This window comes from Ixodes scapularis, unplaced genomic scaffold, assembly GCF_016920785.2.
Source record: "Ixodes scapularis isolate PalLabHiFi unplaced genomic scaffold, ASM1692078v2 PGA_scaffold39__5_contigs__length_11793443, whole genome shotgun sequence".
NCBI lineage: Eukaryota > Metazoa > Arthropoda > Arachnida > Ixodida > Ixodidae > Ixodes > Ixodes scapularis.
This window is the reverse complement of record NW_024609867.1, coordinates 7,126,935-7,137,794: the sequence shown is the minus strand read 5'-3', so window position 1 is coordinate 7,137,794 and position 10,860 is coordinate 7,126,935. Positions and strand designations below refer to the sequence as shown.

The 10,860-nt window shown below is 47.7% G+C and overlaps 1 long non-coding RNA gene across 1 annotated transcript; it reads left to right on the top strand.

Annotated features, from left to right (window-relative positions):
• Positions 1–1,852: 1,852 nt before the first annotated feature.
• On the top strand, positions 1,853–10,285 carry LOC120842015. Its single transcript, XR_005715867.3, has 3 exons — positions 1,853–1,982; positions 5,475–5,703; positions 9,284–10,285. It is a non-coding gene; the product is annotated as an uncharacterized LOC120842015 (long non-coding RNA).
• Positions 10,286–10,860: the final 575 nt, after the last annotated feature.

Genomic DNA, 10,860 nt, shown 5'->3' with positions numbered 1-10,860 from the left:
TCGAATGGTGTCCGCGGGCGCTCTTCAGGCGTAAAATTGATCGTATAAATAGGCCAATGATTGGATAGCAGTGAAACTTCTCAAGGTCTCTTTAGGAGGTGCATTTATCATACTCAAATTTCATGAGTAGGTTCCCGGATTAAAATCCTGGAAAAGAAAAACGCTATATCTCTATGGCATGGGAAAGTGCCGAGAGCCTACACTAATGAAATTTGGGTATGGTGAGTACACCACTTAAATACACATTGGCAGGGGTTTATCCAGAATTTTCAACAAGGGGGGGGGGGGGGGTCACAAGTTTTTGGGCGGCTGTAGAGGGTGTGTGGGGGAGGGAGGTGTAGCCTTGTCTGTGCTTTGCACAAAAAATTCTGGGGGGGGGGGGGGGGGGGGGTCGGGCTCAACCTGGGGGTTTGTTGGGGGGGGAGGGGGTGTAGCCTTGTCTGTACTTTGCACAAAAAATTCTGGGGGGGGGGTGGGGGGGGGGGTCGGGCTCAACCTGGGGGGGTGTATAAAGCTCTGCGACAGTGGAAAGTTTCTCCGCTTTCCATTCATTGGCTATGCGCTCCATTTCACGACTATTGACAACTGATTACACGAAGTTTGGTGGTGTGAAACAAATGCCATTTCATTTTCACCCTGACTACGCAGGTTCAAACAAATCCGCAGCATGCTCTATTTTTTCTCGACCTGCACGTCTGCCTCTCCGTGACGTCACGGCACCCGGCTGCGCGGGAAATTTCGAATGTGTTTTCCATTCGCTGTTTTCTCAATAACTGTTCTGAATTTAGAAAACCTAAATAGCATGCCGAGACGGCCAAAGACTCAGGATATATAGTTAGTTGAGAGCCGCATTCCAATTATCATCGATGCGGTCCTCAATCGCGGAAAGCATGAATGACATGAACGTACCGTTGTCCCTCCTTCTGGACCTTTTGGACGATCCAAGAAGTGTTTGTTTGGAGACTGTAGGCCTCCAGCCATTCGTCGACGGCCGCTTCGTTGTTCAGGTTCGCGCGAAACACTGATTCCTTTTCCGTCGACGCGAGGTCGTCCTTCACTACCTCCAGCCGCTCGAACGGCGAAGGAGGCTCGTCCATCGTTAAAAAAATTCAGCGGTTCAGTAGCAGTGATACACAGAAGACAAGTCGCACTTTCGTTTCGCGCATGAAAGCACGACGCTCACCACTCTGGGGAACGAAAAAACAGTGATGCAAAGCACATTCAACTCGTGCACGAGTGCGCAGCGGTCAGGATACTGGAGAGGAAAAGTAACGGTGATTCAACCAGCTTACAAATGTCTCGCAGAACACGTCGCCGATGGTTCATTCAGTGACACACAACACGTGTACCCACACAACACGTGTACCCGCACCACCGTGACCCGCACCTTGGTGAACTCCACGCTGGCAAGCAAAAGTCAAATCGTGGACGAAAGCACGGCGATTCAAACAAGAGCACGATGATTCAACCAACACACCACTGGCTTCGATGTCGAGCTTGAAACAACAGGTTGCAACAGGGGAAAAAAAAAAGGGTTGAAAGGTGAAAAGGATCAAGGAAAAGAAAGGGAGAGGGTAGGCGTGGTAGGCTAATCCCCACGCTGATTGACATCCGGCTTTTCTGACGCCGCTCTTGGTTTCGGTTTCGTTTCCTACACCAGTAACATTCATTGAGTCGGTTGGATGGGTGGGAAGTAAGAAAACTTTGAAGCCTAATAATTAACGTTCTTAATTTGTCACAGAAATGCTCAAAATAATTCCTAATTAGTGATAGCGATTTCCCTATAACTTTTTTTTTAATTTTCTGTTCGAGTTATTGTCTTATCGCCGCGTCAGCCGCGTGATGGCGCGGCCGACGCGGCGCGGCGGCGCCCTGAATGGCGGATGGCGGCAAATGGCGGAGGCAGATGCAGTGCAGATGGCAGGAGAAGTTTGGAGTCTCGAAGTTCGCTGCTGCCGAGGTTCAACACGTTGGAAATATCGGTATGGGCTATGACAGCCGATTTTCTTGACTGTTCATTAACGTCGCTGTTCAATCTGCCTTTATGTTTGTCCTTATTGATCGGCGTAGTCGCGTCAGTGTGACACGAACATGTTTGGTCAGCTCAATACAAATCGGGATTGAACACCTCTTGTTCGGTTCGATAGAACTTTTTTTGCATCTTAACAGTGTGAGATGCCGTGTGTCGTGCCAAAAACGACATGCTTCCCTGACTAACAGGTAGACGCTATATTTTGTAAACGTCCGAGCTTGTTGCTCACGGCCGCGCCCCCGCTGCACTCTCACAGTCACAAGCAAATGGCAAAGACGTAGTTTTTGTTTGAATACATCTTCGGAGTATGAGGTGTATTCACCTACGTGTTTTTGTTCGCCATTTTGTTGTGATGAGTTTTATGGCTTGTGCCGAAGGCGATCATTCTAAGAATTCATTTCATGCCCTCAGATGCGTAGTGCGCAGAAGCTTCCAGATCTCATTACGCCGACTTCTATTAACAAAATGACAGACTTAAGTCTTATGAAAACACCCTATAGACACTTGTAGCGCAATCAGGCTCTTTCCCCTCCCGCAGCTACGATGAATCGATCTCTGGTGTGGTGCAGTTCCTGTGAAGAATTAACGTTACCCTATGTGCATAACGTTAATGACGCCGCGCTATTCAGTCGACTGTTTCTCGTCGTTATTTGTTGGCGCATCCGCGTCAACACCTCTAATACGCCTGTGTTGACCGATTAAGTGAATAATCTGTGTGAACCCTGTGGCATGACTACATTTGCACGTACCCTTTTTGGGAACGCTCAGTACACTTTGTGATATGTAAAGTGAGTTGCGAGGGGTGGTCCACTGTGTGGCACCATGGGCACTAACCTGTTTACAAATACGAAGTCCGGATTTAGGCCCCCAACCTTCGGCTTTATGCGTTGTCCGCCACGCGACTAAAGATTTTGATGCTGAAGTGCGAGCTAGTGCAAGCTAGCACAAGACCCTCAATGATCAGGTTCGCATTCAGAATGCTTTGCGCCGTTTGCTCATCTGGATCCACGAGTAGTGAAGCTACCCTTCGACGGAACACAGATTTATCAAATGTGCGTTGCATAAGTACACGTCTGTGGCTATTTCACAAGCAACTCCAAGTTCGCAAATTTTTCCAACTCATTTCTGACGCTTTTGCGAATCGCGGCGTGGCTCATTTGGGTAGGACAGTTTCCACCGGGCTAAGCAGGTTAACGCACCAAATAGGCGTTGGTTGTTTTCACGTGATGTCAATCGGCCATTTCGTTGTTCAATGGTAACACAATGGCAGGTATAAGTTTCTGTGCTTTACGGATTTGATAGTCTTAGGCATCATCGAAATGCTTCTATTTGGCACGCGCCCGACAGCTAATAACAATAAAATGGTGGACTAAATTATGCCAATGAAAACACCCAATACCAGCTGCACTAGCACCTCACTAGGGCGCCTTTATGTGCACTTCGCTTAGGGTTTTGACATCTAGCCATTTTGGTCTTCTCTTTTTATTGTTTGCTTGGGGCTTGAGCTCATAGCTTTGTCTGTGCTACGGCGCTGTTTTGTTTCAAGCTACTTCTTTGTATTTTCGTCATGAGCGTGTACTGTCGATGATAGGCATGACCTGCCTTCCATTTAACGCATCTCGCGTGCATGGACGATTGTGTTCCGCTGCGTTCCCTGGAAAACGGAGGTAGCCGGGCGGTGCACGAGACTCATATGCACATGTGTGCTCACCACACACACTTTACTGATGCAGTGTGCCATGGAGCCAGTAGTGCAGGGGCAAAGCGCTTGCCTCACACGCAGCAGACCCAGGGTCGATTCCTGACAGCGGCGAAATGTAACAAAATGTTTTGGAGCAATCCTCAATATCGACGACGGATACCGAATGCCCTACGCCCTACACCCTACGCCATCATTCCAAAGGGGGGGAAGAGCCCATAACAGCTATCGCTGTAAAACAACCGAATCACTCGTTCTTCTGCATGCGCAATGGCAATGTTGCCAGCATTTGGTGGGCTGCGTTTTTCGCGAAAAGTAAACAAACATGGATGTTGTCGAAGCGTACGTCGAAGTCGTGTGATGCGAGTGAGGAAAACAGGAACGGCGCTGTTCGGTTTTACTGGCGGCAGCCGCATGCTACGATAGTTCAAGAGAACCAGTAAAACTAGTGGAGACCGTGAAAAAAAAAATAAAAGCGGCGAATTCAAGGACTAGCAGCCAGGTACAAAAATTAGCGATTCTTGCTACGAACTTCGATTGCAACAATACTTAAAAAACAAAGTAGCTGGAAACTTCGATTACTAGTCTTATTCCTGTACGAGTGAAAAATGCCTTTTAGTGCGCGGGATGCTTTTTTCTTGATAGCGATATAGTAACCGTCTGAAACCTCATCTTTTAGCTATGCTTAACATTCTTCTGCTCGTATGCCTGCCTGCATACGTGCTCGATCATGAACTTGAGTTGTTAGTCACCTGACATCCAGCTAAAAATCTCCAGGCACATTTATTATAAGCTCAGGCATATGTTGGAATGAGTGTGGTGGGATGTCCTCTCAAGGGAGAACATTAACGAAAGAACACAATGTTCAACTTGAGAAAGTGTAGCACCACGAAAGTATGAAGCTGCTATTGCATTCACACCCTTTTATTCCCACAGACATTTCGAGCGGAACATCGTAACTGCCACAAAGAATCACCCATGGGGACACTGCCTAAAGGAATACATAAGCAAAGTGCACAGACGAATGTCCACTACTGTCATCGCGTCGCTGCTTCGTAGCCGAGAAGTTTATGCAGGGGCAAACGGGACGGATGACCACAGTCATTGTTACCAGACAAGTCAAAATGGCGAAATTAGGTTATTTTTGCAGTAAAAAAATACTTCACATATCAAAACAAAAATGATGGGCAATGAGAGATGCTATTTCATTAATTCTGTAAAACACTCAGGCACCTTCAAGGTTTTTTTTTTTTGTTTTTTTTTTTAAACTCTAATTATGTCCAAAAAAGTGTGTGGGCCCATAGACGCCCAGCAAAAATCCGTCACGACGTTGAGGCCTTAAACCATCTGTCCTCGGGACGGCGCAATTTAGCAGTTCTGTCGACTCTTAGTACAGTGGCTCCAAGTGTACTAGAAGTTGCTACAGTGCCACGATCCATTTCTAGTGTCACATGGCTGGCCACCGCATTTTACCGCGTTGCCTCATGAAATAGAGGGGCTGTTCCTGTGCAGTCTTTAGCAGTTTCTACTAGAAATGTGTCATTATAGAGGACCCCAGCTAAGATTTCCATTTTAGATTTATGCACATCACACCCCTTGCGGGAAGCCGCCACCTTTTTTTCTAGCTTGCAAATAGCTATAGTACAGTCGTAACGGACAAATTATTGGCGAATTCTAATGTTACAGTTGCTTGAAAAAAGTGATTAGATCGAGCCTCGCCTCATTTTACACAATGATTTTCAGGGACCGGCATCACGGTGAGCTGCTGGGAAACCGGCTCGGCAGTTGTGGTGGTGACCCCTATCATGTGGCAGGCCCTGGACATCCTCTTGCGACAGAACTGAGCGCACCGCCACAGTAGCAATGATGGCTGGCGCTGTCCTCATGGACAGTGAACAGAGCGTCGAGGGGTACTCGGTAGCTTTCAAACTTCTCAGCGAAACCCATCTGCTCTTGTTTGGGGAGTCAATTCGTAAGTGGCACAGAATGCGAGAGCCATACCCACTTGTCCCCTTCTCTCTACTTGCCAGACACTACACTCTAACCTCAACGACAGTAGTAAAATGTTTGGCCCCCGCAGAGCGCAACTAATTTCTCGATTCATGTGATAGATGACCATACCTGTGCGCAATGCCGTTCCATCTCTGACAACCAAGTCTTGCTCTAACTAGTAGTTTGTGCTATCCTGATACATTGAAATACGAACAACGGAGCGCGTGGCTTTCAGTATATGCTGTGTCACTAGGCGTTTGCCGGCGAAATCACAAAAATGCGCAGTGGATGCGAGGCTTCATGCACTAATGTGCTCAACTCTCGCTTGCACATCCAAAGGTTCGGCGCTGCGCCAGCATTGCACTTGAAGCGGAGGCCCTGTTGACATTATTGTCGGTCCTTGGCTAGTGCGGCGTGAGCAAGCTAGCCGGTAGCCACAGCAGCAGCACGCTGCTTGGGTGCGGGGCGTTGAAACACTCCCGCAGTGTTTATTTCTCTTGGCTTGTTTACTGCAGATAAATGACGGCCACTTTAGCTATATTTCATAGCAATATGCCCTATTCGGTCATGGTGAAGGTGTTAGTTTGCCTCAGAAATGATACACTCAGCATCATTAGCCAAGAAACGGCGAGTTAGCCAAAACCATTCTTCGCTTCTGTACGAATAAAGCTAGCGTGCCACTTCTTACAAGGTTGAAGCAACTGAGTTGGGTCAACTACATTATTTGAACTTTATTTTGCATGGGGGCTTTGGATGCAGAAATAAACTAATGTTTCTCGTTTACGCTTCCAGCTACTTAGGGTGACCGCCCGTCCCGCATTAGAAGTCGTTGTCCCGCGTCCTGCAAGAGATTGAGAAAAGTGTCAAATGTCCTGATTTCGTAGGTTGGTAAAATTCACTGTTTTCTAAGCGGCGCCTCCACAACCCCCAACCCCGAAAAGTCGCGAAAGTGGGTGCCAAACACTTTGTAAAAATAAGCCACCGAGACAGGTGGAGAGACAACAACGCATGTGGCCTGAACCAAATTGTTCTGAAGATAGGCTTGCCAGGGTGCCCTTTCTGCCTGCATTCTGTACAAAACGCAGGCAGCTTCGCCTTCCTCGATGCATGTCCTCTTTTAGTGTTTTCTCTTTTTCTATTCTTTTCGTCGTCTTCCTCCTGTGCATCGCTCTTCTTCCCCGTCGGGACTCACGGTATGCAAGAAATAGGCTTTCAAGGCGTGGCTGGGACGACTGTGGAGGCCCTTGACAGTCGTCTCAGATACCCTCGGGCGGGCGGCGTCATCTAACAAACAGTTCCTCACGTTCTCTCCCATTTCCTTTTCGCACCTCTGTCCCAGCACCCTCATTCCTATGCTCTCTTCTGCTTGTTTTGAATCGACTTGAAAGTGGAAAGCTCGCCGCTCATTCTCCAGAATCAAGCCGAGGCACGACTGCCCTGTGTCGCTTTGGTCCTTAATCTTAATTGGTACGAGCTAAGCGAGGGCTTCCAGCTGCGCAATGCCGGCTTAGAACCGAAACTTCAGCATGTGCCGAGCGAGGGTCGAACATATTGGAGCAGGACACGCGCCCTCACTGCAACTGAGCATTTGTGTGAGTTCCTAGGCGACCTCCAGTTGGCGCAGCATGTGCCGAAAGCTACGCGCTCCATTGTTTTGTATTTCAATGTATCATGATCTCATCATCAACTTACAGTACTAGGACTTTTTTTTTTTCTTGCGGCAAAAAGGAACGAGCTTAAAGCTCGTTCGGAAAAGTGGAAAGTGCAAGCTGTACGTCAGCAGGCCGACGTACAGCTTGCACTTTTTCGGACCCCCTCCTTTCCTATATCCTCTCCACCTTCGACCTTCACACAATGCAGCTCCCCCTCGCAGTTTAAGAGAGGAGGACTCTAAAAGGATTATAGCCCCTGCAGAACGTCAAGGTTGCGCATCGGCCTTTAAAGGACAAATTTTGCAGCTTTCTGTTTGTGTAGAGGGGCATCCATCGACATGGACGCCCCTCTACGCTACAAACTTGCAAACCTTGGAGGCCATTGTCCAAGACGCACTGCTGATAAAGTTGTCATGTGAGAAGCATATAAGAGTTATCTCGGATCTTGTACATACTCATCACATAATCATTTTCATTAGACGCGGCACCGCGGGCCTTCATGGTACGGGCTGTTGCCTTTCCATGGTGCCACGGCTTTCCTAAGCCAATGAAGACTATTACTATAATTTCAATGCTGCTTCAAACAAAAAAACAAAAAAAACACATGTCTTTGTTGTATGCACTCAGTGAAGGCGCACTTGCCAGCAGTGTGAGCAGCCGAGATAATAAAAGTGAAATGTTCCAGGAAGAAACATGTTTGTGGTACAGAAATGCAAGATATCAATTCCTGTAGGTTGGTATCTTGTACATAAATGGATGTCGGCAGCCTGTTGTCTCGAGCAAATGTAAGGATAATATCTCTGTGTATAGAGAAGGAATATGCAGCAAGTCAGTCAGCTCTTCACGCACCTCAGGCTTTTGTTTACCACCGAGACACGATGACATGCCTTTATTCACTGTTTCGACCAATGACCGCGCACACTTTTCTGCCTCGTCTTTGTGCCTCCTGATAACATTTCTATGTGTGGAAGACATGTTTCGGTACACTCGGTATGGTAGTTCAGTTCTTCGTTGCTCCAATGGTGGGCAGCATAATATTTTTTGCCAGGCACTACAGGTCTTCACGATCAACAACCCTATTGTGGAGAGGGCAGTGCTGCAGGAGTCATGGCCCGCAACAAGGTGCCTCCCAGGCCACTATCACGGGCAGAGTGGAGCTGGCTGACAGCTGCCCACAACCATATCGAGAAGGGCCAGAGGGTCACTTGATGTTGGCATCTAAGGAAGCCAAGTTTCTCAAAGTGCAGTTGCCACCTGTGACAGAGACACTTATGCAATGTTCTGGGCTGCGAAGCGTGCACTTTTATTTGGCAAAAGTGCAGCCAAGCCATTTAAAGCCGTGCATATTTCTATCTGATGCGAATTGCACATTAATTTTTTTAGTTCGCTGTTTACCTGAAAGGCTGCACGAAGCAGAAATGGACGACTGCAGGACCGTTTGTTCCTACAAAGTTTGCGCAGTGTTAACTGGGATAATAACCGAGGTCCTTTGAATTTAACTTAGCATAGTAGAGAAATAAAACTGTTTATTCAATGACTTGGCACACATGTGACGATCAGGGCTACGGCATGACAGTTTCAACATGGCCAAATGTGCCGAGACAAGCCCAATTTTAATGTGAAGCATATGGGTATTGCTCACCTCACCTGTTGCTCACAGTCTACGATTGGCAGGACTAATTTTGCCTGTGGCCTTAGCAGAATAACAGCTCTAAGTGGCTGGAATCAGTCGTGCTACTTAACAGTAATCTTAAGAAGCCATGCATGAATACTGCGAAGTGCAACCATGAAGAAAAAAAATGTAGAGGAGAGTCCTCAGTGGCTGCTGCATGGCCTTACAGCCGTGGACTTCTCGTAGGTCCAAATTGGACTAGACGTAACTTGGTGGTTTCAATGTCTTTTATGCAGGCACAAGAGCCCCACTTGCGGTGGCTGGACGTCATGAAGGAACACAATCCGACATACCTAGAGATTAATCAATGCCGTGGGGATGAGCTGGACCGTGTAATGAACAAGACCGACGTGACTGGGCTATGCTCACATTTGAAGCAGTGCAGTTTCCACTTGATTACTTCCATAATCATTGAAAACCCGTAGATGTCTGAGGACATACTCTCACCCCATAATGGGCCAGTTGAGGAGGTTACCCTTCGACGCACTTAGTAAGGCGCAGAATATTATGCTGCTGCGCTACAGGGTCCGATCGAGAAAAGTAAACCCTCCTTTTCGGCCCGCATAAAAAGACTATGCATAGCAGAACGCTGAAACTCCGCCAGAATGTAACCCTAGCAGTCTGAGCAAGATGCCAAAGTTTCAGAATGTGACGTCATTGAATTTGAAAGTTACTAGGGATTTTCTGAAAATCTCAATAGGAAAATGGGGTCGCGTCCCAGTAGCATCTCCCATTCATCTCCATGTAATCGCGAGCTCTGCGAGCCTCCATTCTCACATTGAAAATTTCCGGTAATCATGCATAAATATTCAATTCGATGACGCTACTTTCTGAAACTTTGGCATCTTGCTGAGATCGCCAAGGTTACATTCGCGTGGAGTTTCGGCATTCGGCGATACATAGTTTGTCTATGCAGGCCAAAAGTAAGGGTTTACTTTTCTCGATTGCACCCTGTAGTTTGAAAAGTGTTTGATATGTGAAAACGTGCCTGGAGCATGGGGACCTTCAAACCACTACTATATACTGTACTGTTCTACATTTAATCTTGAAAGCGTTTCCTGTTTTGAAATAAAAGCTTCACTTGTGTGTGAGGTATGTGCTCTTATTCCCTCTTCATGGCTTGTTCCCCCTCGCCGTAGAAGTCTTCGTGGTGCTGGACAACTGACATTTTCCTCCACAGTAACTTCAACCTCACGGGTAGGAAGAGTGATCAGAGCAATGTTATGTGTGCCTACTCTCATGAGGAACATGGAAAGCAGTAAAGTGAGATGCGCAACTACAACCTACTGTGGTACATTTACTGAAGGTGTCAATCATTCTCAGGGGCCCGCGTACTTTGATGGTGATAGAACGACACCTCCATCGCTTTCCGAATTCGCACTGGAACGCGCGTAGACATCAGGCGCACAGCGCACCCGTGTCACGATTAGGCGCGTTTGCGGAACGAGAACATGTCCACGTACAAGAAGCACTGCGTCCGCGAGCCGTCCTCCGCAAGAGTTGCTAGCATTTGGTGCTACGGTGCAGCGGCGAACTCCAAGGATCGTTATGGGTCGTACTCGTAGGGGCGATTTCGACAGCGGCGCGTATGCTGTAGCATTATGTCGGCATGCAGTCCTGGGCGTTCATCTTACCAAAAAACGAGTTCACATCGCCGAGGTGAAAGCATTAGTTGCTAGCGTTTGGTGCTACGGTGCAGCGGCGAACTTCGACGATCGTAGGGGGCGACTTCGGCAGCGGCGCGTATGCGGTGGCATTATCTCGGCGCGCAGTCCTGGGCGTTCATCTTACCGAAAAATGAGTTCACATCGCT